Below are 9,335 nucleotides of genomic sequence, written 5' to 3'. Positions count from 1 at the left end.
TGGTGTTCTGGGCACTATGAGATACCAGGGATTACACCCGGGCCTCCTGCACAAACAGCATAGTCTCCAGGTCATCTAAATTTCTCTTCGGTCCGAGGCCTCCTGTACTCACAGCATACTCTCCAGCCATCAAACCGTCTCTCGGTCTGAGAGAAGCAGTTCTTAACCTGGGCCCCCCCTGAGAATCATAGAAAAAAAACTCAGGGTTCTGTGACTTTGGATGGTGAAGTTCCGTTTTCACATTCATTAACCTCTACAGAAATCTGGCATTCCTTCCAGTTGACAGGTGATACTGGTAACTGTCACCAATAAAAAACAGACTATTATTGAGGTGTGTGTGTGTGTGTGTGTGTGTGTGTGTGTGTGTGTCTGTGTCTGTGTGTCTGTGTGTGATCACGCCTGAAAGTGCTCAGGAGATAATATGCGGTGCTGGGGATTGATCTGGAGCCAGTCAGCAAGGCAAGTGCCTTATCCATTGTCTTAACTTGCAGGTCCCGACTGCAGCTGTCTTGAAACATTATGTTCATCACAACTTTGAAATGGCAGCAATTATCAACCTAGCAAAGTCGTGTGATGGTTTTAATATGTTCATAAACATATGTACATAGATACTTATGTACATAAATACATATGTGTCTGATAAGGTTTAAAACATGTTAATAACTGTATTGCAATATCACTGACATTTTAAACAATCCTACAGATCTCAAATTACGCACTTTAAAGAAATCATTGTTTCGAGAAAATTCTGACAAGCTTCACCCACCAGGTTCAAGGGTCCAGGGTCCAAAGGAGGTCAGTAATCTCTGATTTAAAGTTCCTTCCTAATCTCAAGGGGTGCCTCTTAAGAGCTCCCTAACCTTCTGCCAGTTTCTTCCTCATCCTTCAGAGATGATCCAAGGGTTTCTAATTCAGTAAACTTTCCTAAAGGGCCTGAGTCTGGAACTTGCTGACTAGAGTGCCAGCAACTCCTCTTTCCTCCACTCCCAAGCAGTTGGCAGTCACGCTGGTGAGGCTTCTGTGGTGGCAGAAGGACTTACTATGGCCATGGTCTTTGCTGGATGAGATCAGCAGGACTGAAGTAGAAGCTGAAACAGCGCTGAGGCGCCAGGAAGAAGAACCAGGACCGTGTGGGGGTCCAGGCGACTCTGGATGGCATGAAGTAGGGTGAGGATTCAAGTCCTCATCCAAATGCAATCTGGTCCTGGAGCTGGAGCAAAAGTATAGTGGGGAGGGCTCTTGCCTTGTATGCAGCTGACCCGGGTTTGATTCTGGCCTCCCATGTTGTCCCCTGAGCCCAGCAAGGAGTGATCCCTGAGCACAGAGGTAGGAGTAAGCTCTGGGCATTGCCAGGTATGGCCCCCAAAAGAAAACTGTTCCTTTCTGGAGCTGAGGCTGAGTTTCTGGGACACCCATGCAGCATGTCAGGGAGTTGGGCAGGGGTTCTTGCCTTGCACCCAGCCAAAGCTAGTTTGATCCCTAGCACCACATACGGGTCCCTAGTACCATAAGGAGTAATCCCTGAGCACAGTCAGGTGAGACTATCACCCATCCCCCATTAAAAATATTTTTTTAATTACCTTCAAGAAATCCCAGATGTTGTTAAGAAATTAGGCTTAGGTTGTGAATTTTTTGAAAACTGGGTCATGGCCAATTCAACTGGACCCTAAGCAGGCCAGTATTTTATACTGATGAATAATAAATATCAGACATCGCTATCCATTTTCTTCATGGGGGTCCCCACAAACCCAAGTAGGAGGAGTGTTGGCATTACAGGAATTAAAGCCCCTTTCATGGGAAAACTTTCTATCTCTAGTTGAGATGAAATTGTTGACTTCCTCCCACCCTCTCTTTCTCATCCCCTAATACGCAAATATCTCTTAGAAAGAAAAAAAAGTGAGATAGTCAGACACATAGAGCTCTTTGGACAAACCAAAGTTATGAAGATGAGGCAATGTGCCTCCGTGAATGAATTATTTCACTCTTTGAGGGAGATAACGCGTCTTACACACTGCAAATGAGGACAGGAAGGCCCAGAAGAGAGAAAGGAATTTCCTAATGTCTGAGCCTCTCCGTGAGTCTGAGTGGGAGTATAAACCCTAATCTGGCCCCTTCATGTCTGTGTACTTTGCCTGCCACTAGTGAGAGAATTGACTAGTGGGACTGAGCAGAGACTGGGCAAGAGGTAAGCGTAGGGAGATGAGGGTTTACTTCACACACATCCAGGGAACCCTGGATTTGATTCCCAGTACTACACAAGGTCCCAAGCATTGTCAGGTGTGATGCTAAGCACAGAGTCAGAAGTAGCCCCCATCACTGACAAGTATGGTCCCTAAACAGACAAAAACCAAAAACAAAACCCCAAACTAAGTGCATTAATAATTGAAAAGAAGAACCAGAGAGGGCTGAAGAGATAATATAGCAGGTAGGGTGCTTGCCTTGCATGTGGCCAACCTGGGTTTGGTCCCCAGCACCCCATATGGGTGAGTGTAAAGTCAGGAGTAATTTCTGAGTGCAGAGCCAGGGGTAAGCCCTAAGCACTGCCACGTGTGGCCCCCAAACCCAACACAACAATAAAGAGGAACCAGAGAGAGGTAGTACAGCAAGTAAGGCACTTGTTTGGCATATGACGGGTCCAAGTTTGTTCCTGGCACTACACATGGTTTCCCCCAAGCACCTCAGCCAGGCGTAAGCTCGAGCACTGCTGTGCATGGCCCATTTCCCCAAACCCTAACACCCAAAAGTTAAAAAGACACATATTAGAAATGACAAATTATATGAAATCTATAAACATCTCCCAAACATATTCCCAGAACTTATTTGGGGGGATTTAAAGTAATGGCAAGCACTTGCTAACTTGGTGCATGTTCCCTTTGTCAAGAAGCCAGAAGTCTGAAACTGTGCAGCTGGCTTCCTCTGGAACTTGAGGGAGAGTCCCTTGTTTCTCTGTTTGATTTTGGTCACTGCTGCAATTCTCAGTGACTTTGGGTTTGGGCCTCTGCCACTCAATTATTTTATTTGTTTCATTTTAATTTTTTGGTCAAAGCTAGTGATGCTCAGGGGTTACTCCTGGCTCTGCACTCAGGTACTCCTGACGGTGCTCAGGGGACCACCTGGGATGCTGGGAATCAAACCTGGGTCAGCTGCATGCAAGGCAAACGCCCTACCCTCTGTACTATCACTCCAGCCCCTCTGCCATTCATTTTTGCCTCTGTCTTCACATGGCCTTCCCTTAGGGTCTTTGTGTCTCAAATATTTCTGCAGTTTTTTTCTCTTAAAAAATCATTTAAAAAATCAATAAAGTCAGTAATCATTTGTAATCACTTGTCATCCCGTTGTTCATCGATTTGCTTGAGTAAGCGCCAGTAACATCTTCGTTCGACCCTGTCACGTGCTAATGCAGCCGGATGGCGTCTGCTCACGCCAGGAACACGAAGAGCATCAAACTGTTTGTTCAGGGTCTTGATGAAGAAGTCTGATCATCTCGTAGGTGGGCGGCCAGGTGTTCTTTTGATATCCCCTGGAATCCAGTCGGTAACAGCTCTAGTCCAGCGGTCCTTTCCAAATTGCATTACATGTCCAGTCCATCTGATTTTCGACACCTTGGCAAATGAAGCAGTGTCCTTTGATCTTTGATCTTTGGTCGTCAATGGAGGTCAGAACTCTGGATTCCTACTTAAAAAAAACCCACTCATCACTAATTGTACATAGGGTCCACCTAGATATGGGATTACTCTCATCCTGAGGTTCTATTTTTAAATTTTGGGCCACCAAACAGTGAGCTCAGGGCTTACTCCCACCTCTGCACTAAGGAATCACTCCTGTTGGTGCCTGGGGGATCAAACCCAGTTTGGCTGCATGCAAGACAAGAGCCCTTATTTGCGCTGTACTATTGCTCTGGCCCTCATGCTGATTTTCTTTTTTTTCTTTTCTTTTTTTGTATTTGATTTTTGGCTTTTGGTTCATAGTCGGCATTGCTCAGGGGTTACTCCTGACTCTGCACTTAGGAATTACTCCTAGCGGTGCTTGGGCAACCATATGGAATGCCGAGGATAGAATCCAGGTCAGCCAACTGCAAGAATCTACCCACTGTACTATCACTCCAGCCCCAATGCTATGATTCTTAACTGCTGATCCTCCTACTTCCAAATTAGCTCACAGTTACAATCTGGAGGCCAGGATTTACCTCTTTTTTGAGACACACAAATTCAACCAATGTAATTTATTTTTAGGCTTATGGACTCAAGTAGCTCGAAGTAAAGGATCCCCAATATAAACTGCCTCAAAATTCTCTTTCTCAGACCAGAGCCATAGTACAACAGGTAGGGTGCACACTTTGCACGCGGCTAACCCAGGTTTGATCCCAGCATCCCATACTTCTCCTGAGCACTGGCAGGAGTGATTCCTTCTCCTGAGCAGAGCCAGGAGTAACCCCTGAGCATCGCCAGACAAACAAAAATGTTCTCTTTCTTTTTTTTTTTTTCAGTGCCAAGGGGCCTCACACAAGCCAGGAACACGAAGTGCATCAAACCGTTTGTTCAAGGTTTTGATGAAGAAGTCTGACCTGGCATGAGGCCAAGTGCTTCAAGGGCTTTGCCTCTGAACTATATTCTGTTTTTTTTTTGGGGGGGGGTGAGGGGTGGGGGGTTTGGGCTTTTGGGGGGTTAAACTTGGGCTAATGCTTCCGTGCTGCTCAGGCCCAGTCATGCTGGAGGTGGGGTACAGGGACACCAGGCTATACTTGACAGTATTGGGGGGGCCTAGGTGGTGCTGTGGATCGAAGTTGGGGTCTCTGTATAGCAGAAATGCATGCTGGCACCTTAGTCTCTCTGGTCCCCAAAATTTATTTTACATGTAACTTCTTATTTTTCAATAAGTTTAAATCATTGAGGAATACAGCATCATGTGGATTCTGTGCCCAAGGGCCTATGCTGGAAGGTCACCTCAGAATTTGCTTCCAACCCTACATCAGTGGGGGTGAGTTCTGTTCTCTAGTTCTGGCTTTGTTTGCCTCATCACCTGTGCTCGTCATTTTGTACCCAGAGGCACTTCTGATAAGACAGAATTCAGGTTCAGCTACAGCAGAGACATTTGCTTTAAAAACTATGTGTCTCCTGCGTTCTGGACACTTCGTGTGAAGCCAGCAAAAACATCCTTCAATCACAGCTTTCCAGAGTATTTGTCCTTTTAGAAGTCCTGTTCCTAGGAGCTGGGCGTTTTGCTCCACAGTAAAATATATGCCAGGCCTGGATGAGGTCTGAGTTGAATTCCCGATACTGCCAGGAAAACGAATATAAAAAAAAAAAAGACATACCTTTAAGTCCATGAGGATATAGGGCTTAAAAATCAATCGATCAATCAAGCAGGCTTTCACAATTTCCAAAAGGGCAGAAAGCGCTTTTGACTTTATTGGTTGATATCATTCTTTTTGGGTTTTGAGTCACACCCAGCTTACTGCTGGCTCTGTGCTCAGGGATCATTCCTGGCAGCGTTCAGGGAAGCATATGTGGTGCTGAGGATCAAACGGGTAAGCCAAGCATCTTAACACCTGTATGATCCAGGCCTCGAAAGCAATTCTTGAAGTAATATTCCAGACTAAATATGTGTGCCAGTGCTCCTAAAGAGATGTCTGGGAAAGTTCAAGGCAGGCTCATTACCATAACTGGGACAAACAGGCAAAATAGACAGTAACAGGTAAAAGAAAGGATTTTGACATTGTTGTGTTGGCTCTGGTTTTGTTTTGACCAGTTGCAGGAAAAAGGTGAGGTATGATAGGGAAAAACCAAGATACAACAAAACAATGACCGAAACAACATGTGGCAGAATTTTATAATGGATGGAAAAGCAAACTGAATGGTCGATCCTATCTTTGTTGGTAGCATTGTAAAGTTGACCGCTGGGAAAATTCCACTCTGTAGTCAAAATCAACACAAAATAAACTGATAATGGTTTCAATCACTTTCAGGAAAAAAAGATGAACTCCGTGGAAGTAATGACTAGAAGTTTCACAATGGTTGAAGCAATTTTTAGTAAAAAATAAATATAAAAGATAACTATTTGATGGATGAAATCTTCCTTATAAGATTGATACCAAAAAGAATATAACTTTTTTTTTGGTGGGTGGGAGGGGATAGGCATGCCTGACCTTACTACTCCTGGCTCTGTGCTCAGGAATCACTCTTGGCAAGCTCATGGGACCACATGCAGTGCCAGGGAATCAAATCCAGGTTGGCTGCATGCAAGTTAAGTGCTTGACCTGGTGTGTCATCTCTCTGGTCCCAGAATACTTAGCTTTTAAAAATTAATGAATATTCTTCCTTCTCCTTTGTTGGTCTTGCTGTGATGGGTGACCATGTGTCACATTGGCTGCAGACCTCACAAACTTCAGTTGTGGTACTCTCACACACCTGGTTGTGATGTGCTGGAGGTGACATAGCATCTCTTTTGGGGTACTGGGAGTCAAAAATGGTGGTGCAGCTTGGATTGCATCTGGTATGTGAGGTAGGGCTGAGGATTTAACTGTCTTTTTGAGGGGAGTTTGGGTTTGGGGCTACCCCTAATGGTGCCCAAGTTCTACTCCTGGCTCTGTGCTCAGGGGACCACATATGGTGCTGGGGATGGAACTGGGGTTGGCTGCCGACAAAGCACCTGCCTTGCATTTTGTACTATCTCTCCCTTTCCCAAGGGAGAAAGCCTTATACCTATAAGGTAAGGCCTCTACTTCTTGGCTATTTTTAGGACCCCAAAGAATTTAATCTCTTTTTGGAGCCAGAGGGATAGTACAGGGGTAAAACAATTGCTTTTCATGTGGCTGACCCTGGTTTGATCCTTGGGACCTTGTATTGTCCCCTGAGCACAGCCAGGAGTGATTCCTAAGCACAGAGCCAGGAGAAAGCCCTGAACATTTGGGTGAAACCCCAAAACAGAGAAGACTATATCTTTGTTTTGTTTGGGGGCCACACCAGCTCAGGGCTTACTCAAGGCTGGCTCTGTACGCAGGGATCACTGCTGGCAGGACTCGGGGAACCATATAGGGTAGCAGGGATCAAAGCCGGTCATCCCCGGGCAAGGTTTGTGCCCTACCAACTGTACTATTGCTTGAGCCCCCTGATAAATCTATATATTTTTTGAGGAATTTGAGGGTCTTACCCAGTGATCCTCAGGGACACTGTAGTGGCTTGGATCAAACAGCGTGGACTGCATGCAAGGTAAGTGCCTCAGTTCCTGTGCTATCGCTCTGCTTGCCCTCCTAAGAATACAGTTTGATGAAAATATATGGAAAAGGGGGAAGGACCAATAGTACAGCAGGTAGGGCATTTGCTTTGCAGGCAGCGTACCAGGGTTTGATCCCTGGCATCCCAATATACTCCCCTGAACACTGCCAGGAGTAATTTCTGAGGGCAGAGCCAGGAGTAACCGCTAAAAGCATTGCTGAGTGTGACCCCCTAAAAAAGAAAATATTACATAGAAAAATAAATCTACAACAATAAGACATTGTTTAAAAGTGCTATGTAGAAAACTGTTCTAATTTAATTGACTAGAGCAATAGAACAGCGGTAGGGCGTTTGCCTTGCACGCAGCCAACATGGCCGACCCGAGTTCGATTCCTCCGCCCCTCTCGGAGAGCCTGGCAAGCTACCGAGAGTATCTCGCCCGCACGGCAGAGCCTGGCAAGCTCCCCGTGATGTATTCGATATGCCAAACACAGTAACAGCAAAGTCTCTAATGGAGACGTTACTGGGCCCACTCGAGCAAATTGATGATCAATGGGAGGGCCTTTACTTTACTTTACTTTAAATATTTTAATTAGCTCATTAATAATGATTTAAGTTTGAATGAAAAGTTTACCTGCCAAGACTTGGCAGGGATTTGGAGAGGAAATTCTCAAATTAGAAGAATGATTTGTCCATAACACCCAAAAGTAGAGAGCGAAAGGGAATGTGCCTGCCACAGAGGCAGGGGGTGGGGTGGGGTGGGGTGGGGTGGGGGTGGTGGGAGAAATACTGGGAACATTGGTGGTAGAGATTGGGCACTGGTGGAGGGATGGTTACTCGATCATTATATGACTGAAACGTAATCATGAAAGTTTGTAAATCTGTAACTGTGATTCATTAAAAAAAATTGAAGAAGGGTTTGGACTATTTGGCACTTTATTGTCTTCCAAGCACCTTTAATACCCCATTGTTTTGTTGGATTCAGCTAAGAAACTTAGGAGGAACAGTGTAGGAAGCATTCCTTCCATTTTACAGATGTAAACATCGACATTCAGAATAGTTAAGAGATCTACTTAAGCTCACTTAGCACTGCCATGGAAAAATTTCACTTAAGATCTCATTCTCACATACCTCTTCTGGTAAGCCTCCTTTCTAATTCATCTTAGGCTTTATCCTTGGACAGACCAGACCCTTTCTAATCTGACACTAGCCCCCCACTTTCTGCCAGTAGGAAAAATAGGGGAAAGGAGAAGGAAGAGCCTAAAAGATTTAGAAGAGGGCATGACCTGTCCTTAGCCAGGGGAAAAGACTTGTGCTCACTTAGTGACCCTGTTAGAGGCACTCGTCTAATTCTTCTGTTTTGGGGCCACTCCCAGACATGGCTGCTCAGGGCTTATTCCCCATTCTGTGATTATGGGTCACTCTCTCTGGTGCCCAAGTGACCATATGGTACCAGGGGTCAAATCTGGGTCTCCTGTATGCAAAGCATATGCTCAGCCCATTGAACAAACTCTGACTCCATTTTTTTCTTAGTGGTAGAAGGGCTAGAACTTTGGGAGTCTTGTGGGGCCTGGGAATTTAAGGCCAGGAGAATAGGATAAAAAATAAGTTAGGTGTTTAGAAAAAGTCAGTGCCTTATGTGTGGGGCAAAGTGAATTGTAATGGGTAGGAGAGGAGTGAGTTCGGTGGGGTGGAGTTCCAAAGATTGGCTGCCACATGACTATAGATCCTGTTAATCACTGATCTGGACCAAGGCTTTCTCCGGTGGGCTTGTGGTTCTCCAACCAAACGGCTGGTGAAGCTTGAGCGTTCCACAGTGATTGTCTACAACACCAAGGAATAATGGCAGATAAAATCGAAAATACCAAGAGGCCAGGATGTAACTTCATGGGTGGAATGTCATGCTCTGCTTGTAAGAGCACCCCCCCCCAAAAAAAAATCTAAATGCTGTAATCAGATACAGAGTTTATGCTAAACCAGTGATCAGCTGATACCAATCTTCTATATTCTAGGAGAGACAGACACAGAGGAAATCAAATTTTAGTTTGTGTGGTGCTGGGGTTAACTCACAGCCTACACAGCCTAGTAATGTGCAAAAACACCTACTCCATCCCTGACCTA

Source organism: Sorex fumeus, unplaced genomic scaffold (genome assembly GCF_029834395.1).
Source record: "Sorex fumeus unplaced genomic scaffold, SorFum_2.1 ptg000030l, whole genome shotgun sequence".
In the NCBI taxonomy this organism is placed as follows: Eukaryota; Metazoa; Chordata; class Mammalia; order Eulipotyphla; family Soricidae; genus Sorex; species Sorex fumeus.
Note: the sequence above shows the minus strand (reverse complement) of the source record.